The sequence below is a fragment of the Pararge aegeria genome, chromosome Z, assembly GCF_905163445.1.
Source record: "Pararge aegeria chromosome Z, ilParAegt1.1, whole genome shotgun sequence".
Taxonomy (NCBI): domain Eukaryota; kingdom Metazoa; phylum Arthropoda; class Insecta; order Lepidoptera; family Nymphalidae; genus Pararge; species Pararge aegeria.
Window position 1 is genome coordinate 19058615 of NC_053208.1, and position 9725 is coordinate 19068339.

Sequence of the window (9725 nt, forward strand, 5' to 3'; positions counted from 1 at the left end):
AACATACTGGGAGCTTGTGGTAAATTTTGTGGGAGTACCTATAAACCTAAAATTAACATAGATCTGAACTACGTTCTCTGAACAATATCCTGCCAGCAGTATTGATACTAATCAAGACCAACGGCTTAACGTACTCTACGAGGCACGAGGGAGGACCAGATACCGTTCAGAGTTAAGAAATTGTTCTTAACTCTGAAGGGTACTGCAAATTTTGTGAGACAAAAGCAATCCAGATCCTAGTTATCTATGGATGTGAATTTACTATATACTAACAATTAATTTTAAGTTTTTTTTTAATATTTTTGTAATGATTTATGAACTTAAATCGCTAGTAACGGTTAATAGAAGTTCCAGGACCTCATTCATGGCACATATTGTATAGAATTGTATTAAAAACTTGCAGCTTTGTGCAGTACCTTCCCAAAGTTTCCCGTCTACTCTTTAGCTATTTTTTTCATTTTTTTCATTAATTACATTGTTGCACACTTAGTTGCCACGAAAAATAATAAAAAATATTTGAAAAATATTGTACGTTTTATTTTATAGGACAAGTCCTCTGTGATACATATAACTGTATTGTATTAATTTATAATCATTTTGGCAATTCCAAGGATAAGCTAGTTTTAACAGACAGATATACAGCAACTCAGACAACAAATAAATACTATACATAATTTTATGTAGCTTAGTCTGAACTAAACTTTACACGTTAAGTCTGAAGGTAGGTAGGGTGAGGTAGATACGCAAAGTTTGCACAGCGCAAAGCGGATATAAACAAGGCAAACAGCCTCTGGGCAGAGCATTCATATATTGACTTACTGTGATATTTGTCGGGTCACTAATAATATTGATTTAACAGCAACGCTAATCATGGAAGTTATTAAGGACTTTATGATCACGCGTTTGACATTTGGCATATTAGCAGAGCAAGGAGCATGTCACCTAATCTTCGTCCGACCAAATCGAGCGCAGTATTTTATTATCTATGCCTACTCTTATAAAAAAAATGTCTTTGTAATGAACAATAACCATTTTTTTATTTAATGCATAGAAAGTATATTTGTAACGAAACAATTTGTCTGTCTGGTTAGTCCTGATAATTTCTGAAACGACAAATCTTATTTTATTATAAACATTGGGAAACACTACGTTATAGGCTTTTTTGATGAAACAGCATAAATGTTAGTTATTTATTTACAAAATTTTCATAGCCGGTTAGGTTAATTATTTATTCATAGTAAGTCTATACTTACTATGAATAAATAATTACCGTACTTATACGGTCTCACACAGTGTAATAAAATTACTTTTTTTTTTTGCTCGCATCGCTTCAGTTTGTTTAGTTTAATTTGTTTAGTTTCTATAAACTAAACAAATTAAAAAGCGTACAGTAAACCACTTATAAACATGATTACGTAGAGAGTTATAGGGGAAACTACAATGAACCAAGAGCCCCTGGTCTCTAGCCCTATGCTATAGAAAATTCTGCAGTTTTGTATGAGTGCATTCGCAATAGATAATAACGGATTACAGATGCTAATACTACAATCTTGATAGTAATGCGTGCGGCGTTAAATGAAGAAAATCGATTGTCATGTCAACAGCTCCATAATCAGTAAAAGTGCTTTGTAAGTCCAAAAGCTGATTCTTAACTGTATCTCTAACTAGTATGGTATTATAAAATATGGTTATAATAAAGTATGGCTTATATTATGCCCACCTACTTGTACTACCGCAGTAGTGAGCGCTGTGATCTTATGAGTGGATATCAAGGGTTTGACCCCGGGCAGAGGCAATTTGAGAATTTATAATTTCTAAATTTTCTTTGCTCTGGTCTGGTGGGAGGATACGGCCTTGGCTGTTTACCTAACCTTCCTAAAAAAACGTGCCACCAAGTGAGTTAGCAAGTTAACCCGCTAACTTTTTATACTGCATCATCACTAAACAGTTGAGATTGCAGACAAGGTCTAAGAAATGCAACACACACATTTATTGACTTTAAAAACGGAAACTTTTGCAACTTGAGAAGAATATATCTGTGGGTAAAAATGTGCAAACTGCAAAAGTATAAAAATTATATAATTCATATAATTTATAATACTCCTTAACATACTAAAAACTTTTCACTATAACATAGGTCTAACGAACATAGTCTCTTGCACTACCTTTATATTAGGGTGCAGCAGATATTAAAATGATTTCGCTTCCCGGAGCTCTTTGACTACCGATGTGGCAAATATGGCTTCACTGACGGAATCTATGTATGAAACCGCTTGTGCTCTGGGTTCAGTTTTAATATTGGCCCTTCTGATTAATATCGAGATGAATTCGTAATTGTTAATAAGCGATTTTGCCATGCAGATAACTTACTTTTGGCTTTCCTAGTGTAACGGTCCGCCATGTTGCTATTTAATTAGACAGTTTCAGGTTCTATACCTGATAAGTGAACTGATAAGTGGTACATATCATTTTCATTATCTTGTGCTGCAAAAACCTGCATTTGTGCACAAATTTGGCGGGCTTTAACTACTAAAAGATTATTAAAGGTTACCGATGATAACCTGAAATGACGGCTTCACGTTAGGCTCTGAGGGTGAACAACACAAAATCCAGGTAGGTACTGAGAATTTTGGGCCTCGAAAACATCGAAACCACTTTATTTAAGTATTAGCGGAGCTTGTTATGGCTGAGCTCGACCCATGCATTTACCGCCATGCCTATTTTAGCATTTCTGTGTTCCTTCTGAAGGCAGTGTAATTATGGCACACGAGGCGTATGATGTGTGGTGTGTCAATTATTACTATAACTAAAAAAAAACAAAAAAAAAAAATATGCAAATGTATTTTATAACAGGGTTGTTCTTTTGTCTTACGTTTTACAAACACCATGAGACTATCGTGACTCGTCTCCAAAATAGAACCTGGAACCAAGCGATGACATACAAATACGCTTTCTAACAAACAAAAGAGGCAAACAATTGGAAAGAATTTAATTAATAAAAACTTCTTCATCTACAATTGCAAACACGCTTAAAATGGTAACAAGTTATAAAAATTATGAATTGAAGTCACCCAGACGAGGGTCGAAGGGTGCGCGGGCGCGGGGGTGTTCAAACAACAATGGACCTTGCTTTAGGGTGCCCAATAAAAACTTGACAAATGGCGTTTCATAATCGCGTCGCATACCAGGCCTCGTCACCGGCAAACCACTTTGTCCTACCCTCGGAAAATATGTCTTCCGCCCGAAATTGCGTTATGTGGTGACGTCCCATCCCGACTCGTTAGAAATAGACCTTTGACGTGACCACAAACACGTGCAATGCTCATTCGAGCAGCGACAGATTTAACCAAAGCCGCAATCATTATCAATCCCTGATTGCCTACTTAGCCCATACATGCTTTCAATTAATGGATATGTGTGCTTATTGTGCGGTTTGTATTATCTAAGTTAACATACAATAATTGTATTGATAGCTCTATTATGTACAAACAATTATAACCAGCCCCCAAAACTACTAGGGTCAAATTATCTCTGCGCAATTAGGATATCTGATATACTTGTAAGTATTAAATAACAATATCAAATCATTTTGAGATAGGTAGGTATATTATATAAACATATCATAAGATTAGGGTTTATTTTCACATAAAACTGCGTAGAGGTCATAAAGTGAGTCAAGGGATTATTATTATTATACTTGCCAGTTTACCAGGAATTCCCGGTAATAAGGGTCGGTATTAGCGTCACCAAAATATTGTGGTGTCACGGAACCCGCGCCCTTTAGGTAAGTACCTAATGTTATTAAAAATAATTTCTCATTTTTATTGCCGCCCGTGGCTCGAGGGCTCGCAATAAATGATTACGTTGTTATAGCTGTACCTACTCGTATAATCTAATGGCGATCTTATCAAGAACAGAGGTTTTCTTTCCACCGTAACATCCCTGGCGCAGTGGTGAGTGCTATAAATTGGGAGCACTCGGGTTCGATCCCGGGCAGATATGTGATTACAAACTAACTCAGTTTCTATACTATATCTCTCCCCAGTAGTTCAACATGTATTAATTACTAGGAGTTGCGGCATCATCATCATATCAACCAGCCCAAAACAGAGCACAGGTTTCCTCGTTCAGTCAAAGTCGTACCAACTGGGCCTGGAAACCGCTTGAGGAGTAGCGTAGTTTTATTTAATTTTAAACGTGATTCAATAAACTGGGCTCATAAAGCAGTAGTAGTAGATGAAATATGACTCGTAGTTCCTGTAATTAGCGGGATATAACATAAAAAAATAAATAAGCACACAGATTGGAACAAGATTTCCAAAATGTGGCTAATTTCATCCATCTGCAGCACCAGAAAAGCCATCAACTTACTTTGAAGGAATTGGTTTATCCGCCACATGACCACTCCAAATCGAAGTTGTGAGGGAACATACTAGATAAAAGGCGCAGTGGTGAGTGCTAAAATTGGGAGCACTCGGGTTCGATTCCCAGCAGTGGAAGTAAAAGAATTTATAATTTTAGATTTTTCTCTGATCTGTTCTGGTAGGTACCGACCTCTCTTCTTGGAATTTCTTCATCGGTGACGATGCACGTAAAAACCGATTTGGGGTATTGGTTTAATATAAAACCATACAATATAATATATGATATAACAAAAACAAATATACAATGGTTACCCTGGCATAATCTTCGACTGCATTATAACGCACCACCTGGTGAGTGGTGAGATAGGAAAATCGCAGTACCTTGCGTAAGGAGATATATTGCGTAGTTTTTTAGGTGTTAGCATGTTCGATTGCGGACTACGAGTTTGCGGGTTCGATTCCCATATCAGGCAAAAAAATTTTGAGTAGGTATTTTAAAATTTTTACTTGTTAAAATTATTGATAATATAGTCCTTAGTATCTTGTCAATTTTTATATATGGTATCAATTTTTATATAGCCATAAGATACTGGCGTTGTGCAATTCTTCGTAGATCACCTTAAGCCGTCAGGACCGTTGCTCATAACTAACGCCGTAACATTGAAAGTCCGCCCACCCACGTTTAATCGGCGTGGAGAGTATAAGCTTTATATGCTGTTTCCATTAGAGAGAAGCCATGTGCCTAGTAGTGAGACATTAATTACGATGATGATAATTACAATAACGTTATATTATTTGGTAAGTCGCCATTCAGATCTACTGTATTCTGTCCGGATACTCGCATCTTACTTAGTTGCTTGTTAGCTCTTGAGTGCGCGGGAGCTTGTCATTTATTAAAACGACCTCCCTGACACAGGGCTGCTCTCTTAAAAGTGTTCAAGTTCGAAACCAGGCGAGGCAATTGAGAAATTTATAATTTTTTAATTATCTCTTGTCTGGTCTAGTGGAGGCTTCTTAAGTGGCTAGTTACCACCCTGCAGAGAAACACATGCCACCAAGCGATTCAGATTTCCAGTACGATGCCGTGTAGTATGGGTGTGTATGTATTGGTTTAATATAACTTTCAAACCTATGACAGGTTAGCCAGCTACCATCTTTATGTACCATCAGATGAGATTGAGATGAGTCAAAAGCTACTGGAATAAAAAAAACGCACACAAATCGATTTAATATGCAGTGGTGTGTGTCAATATATTGTAAGAACACCCAAAAAATAAGAAGCAACCTTTTACATTTACAAAAGTTCCCATTTTACACTTTTTTTTTGTTTTTTCTTACTTTCTTTCTTTTTTCTTTTTTTTCTTAAACAACAACAGGAAGGGAAATCCTCATGGACACCCGCAGCTCACTTCCTTGACCGTATACCCGCCTTTCGGCTAAAACACGACATCGATTTTGAAATTTTTTCATGGACTTGACTTTCTTCTCTTTTCTTCTTTCTTCTTTTCCTGTATAATACATGTATAATAGTCTCTAAATACTTTGCGACAGTCACCCAGTTTTTTTCCGTCTTCAACATTTTATGCACCAACATTCAGCATTAAATTCTCTGATTTCCTCACTAATTTCTCGTCTTTCCTTGTTCCAATTGAAAATAGTGTCCATGGCATCAGTTTCATTGCATTACATGCATCTCCCTGATTATCTTTTCCCAATGCCTTCAAGTTAGTCCATAAACACATAGCCCATAAGGCACTGTCAGTCGGTAAGTTAATCGGCCATGCTTTCTACTCGTCCATCGTTAGGAATGAGTCGGTGTGTCCATCTGCTTTTGGTAGACGTATTCCACTCATTTTGCCATCACGCGAGTGCCATCTCCCGTTTTACACTTGGCCTATAGTGATGCCATTAAAACTTGCTTATCCACAACTGCCAGCGAAAAAAGCAAGAATCAAGTAATATTGCAACAGGATGAGACATATGGGACTAATCCTTGTATGTGATTTCAAACAAACTCAGTTTCTTTACTATATCTCTCCCCTGTAGTTCATCATGTATTAATTACTAGGAGTTGCGGCATCATCATCATATCAACCAGCCCAAAACAGAGCACAGTTTTCCTCGAACAATGGGTTCAGTCAAAGTCGTATCAACTGGCCTATCACCGCTTGAGGAGTAGCGTAGTTTTATATAATTTTAAACGTGATTCAATAAACTAGGCGCATAAAGCTAGTGTAGTTGATGAAATATGACTTGTAGTTCCTGAAATTAGCGGGATATAACATTGAAAAATAAATAAGCACACAGTTTGGAACAAGATTTCCAAAATGTGGCTAATTTCATCCAACTGCTGCACCAGAAAAGCCATTAATTTACTTCGAAAGAATTGGTTTATCCGCAACTTGACCACTCCAAATCGTAGTTGTGAGGGAACACACTAGATAAAAGGTTATATTACAATTATATCGGCGCGGCTGACTTATTCTATTATGGATATTATAAGAATACCTTCATTCCTATACCTAATAATATCTTCTTCTTCATTAGGATTATAGAAGATAATAATATCTTGTATCATCCAGATGATGGAACCAAATTTGAACACGGCCTATATAACTTTAACTACACACACACATTTAGCGGAATACAAAAAAAAGGTTTGATATCAGTATCAAACGTTGCTGGCTGGTTTATACGTCATTTAATTTAAAAATAAATAATTTCAAATTAAGAAAACAACTGAACACCACGTTTTATGCAATTGTTTTAATTTTATTCAAATACACCGTATCTGGAGCGAACTTTCCTCTGAGTTTGATTTAAAATTTCATTGAAATACTACTGTTAGTTTTTTTTAATCGCGTATGTTTCTGGAGTTGAGGACTAAATCATGCCTAACTTAGCCCCAACGGAGATTGCCAGGGCACTCGGAATGCGAAGAAATGGTCAAACCTACAGAGTGATATCCAGAGATCTTCGTCGACTAGTTTCAACGATCCATCGCAGTATCCAACGTTTCAGGGAGACCGGTACTTATGTGAGAAGAGCAGAAAAAGACGCACTTCGAGTAGGGATGATAGTTTCATTCGGCTTCGTGTAAGTAAGTAGGTTCCCCCATTTGGCGGCCGTCCAAGCCCGACATGAGTTCGAAGCAGTGCGGGGTGTAACCGCAGGTGAGCGTACAGTACGAAGAAGGTTCGAAGAAGCTGGTTTGGGTTCATTTGTGCCCGCCAAGGCTCCAAGGTTCGAGGTAAATCATCGTAGAAACAGGTTAACTTTTGCTAAGGAACATCAACTTTGAAACGCAGACCAATGGAGTGAGGTATTGTTTAGTGATGAGTGCAGAATTCTATTAAACCAAATTGACGGCAGGCAAAGAATATACAGACGCAAAGGAGAACGATACATTCAGACTAATTTTGAAACTACAGTTGCATACGGTGGTGGATCAATAATGGTTTGGGCGGGAATTTGTTTGGGAACTCGCACAGACTTGGTAGTGATTGACAGATGGAGACTGACTGCAGACCGCTATATCAGAGAAGTTTTACGTCGTACCGTTTGCCTCATATATCGGTGATGATTTTGTTTTTATGCAGGATAATGCACGGCCGCATACCGCTTGGGTAACTCAAGCTTATCTTAATGATATCAACATCACTATTATGGAGTGGCCGGCGAGATCACCGGATATAAACCCAATAGAGCACGTTTGGGACTTGCTGCAAAGAAAAGCTGCAAAAAAAGCAAAGTCCAGAATTCCAGCTCCTGCCAACGTGGGTGAACTCTAGTATGAACTGTAACGCCGTAGTTGAGGAATGGCGGAGACTGTCCCAGAAGATCATCGATAACATCATTCTCAGTATGCCTAGACGGGTAGAAACTTTAATAAGAGCACGTGGAGGAAATACGCGATATTAATCACCATTTTTCTAATTTAATTATTTAATTATTAATTAGTTTGATATTAATTTTCACTTTTCCATAATGTACCCTTTTTCACAAATAACCTTTACTTGCAAAATATGCTTTTAATGTGATCTCATTTTAAGTAAAACAAAAGAAACTTTAAATAACAAAAGAAATTAAAATAAAACCATATTTTTTTAATTATGGACCTTTTTTTTGTGTTTCTCTAAATATGCCGCTGTGTATATACTTAGTTTGGAACCCTCCAAACTAAGTATATACACAGCGGCATATTTCCTTCATTTTCCTTTTCATTTTGTTCATTTATAGATTTCAACAACCCAGTGTTAGGCAAACATTCCAGATAAATGTAACGATATCACTTTAGCAATTAAGCGAAATGAAGCTAAACTCTCTCAACATATGCTAAGGATACTTTAGAGCAAAAGCGTTAGAGAGTTAGAGAATACAAACATACAAACAGTTCGTTCGCTCAAATAATTACAGCGCTTTGAAAGCGGCCGCCGGCTCATGCTGAAAGTTTGGCGTCCGCTACCTGAAATTATCGGCATGTACTTTAAACGCAATTCGGATATTTCAATTTGCCATTGTTTCTTTATTTTAATTTATCTAAAGTACGATACGTTTAATAATATACTATTTTTAATTTCCGCATATTACTGCAAACTATAAACTGAAAAAATATTACCTACGAACTTTCTTGGGGAATCAGGTAATAACATTGGCTATCATCCGTAATTGCATTTTTCGACGCAGTAAAAAATATTACCGAAGCTACTCTGCCTGTTGATAAGCGACAAGTCATGTGTCCGCGGTAAAATTTTGTGAAGTGTAGTTATTTATAGCGTTATGAAGAATATAGCGTTCTCAAATGTGGAGTGTACCTATCCGCACTATACCTGTGTGGTGGACTACGGCCTAAACCCTTCTTATTCTGTGAGCAAATTCCGTTCCCTGTAGCGGACCGTTGGAAACTCAGTGTTAAACAAACATTAGCTCGTAATCTCTAATTCGTAGCAAATTCGTAGCTTAGAACTAACAGTATTTACAGTATCGCTTTCAATTATTTTACACCACGCTTTTATTTAATAAAATAAGTTTAGAATAATTAATATAATAATTACATTTTGTTTATCAAAAAGTTTTGATTTTGGTATAACAGATAAAACAGATCCCAAAGTTTTTTAATAATTTATAACTCTTGTAGCAATTATTTGTAAGTCGTGAACGTATAATTAGCGATTTCTCGTGACTTCGCCCACGTACAAATTTTTGTTTCTTTTTTTATACAAACATTCACCCGCGACTTTATCTACTGCGATGCACCACGACCAGTACGCGACTATTACTCTGTTGACTCTGCCTCTCAGAGTCGTGGCGAAATTTTAAATAATACTTCACTCAAAAATTTGTAATGCAGAAAAGACTTAA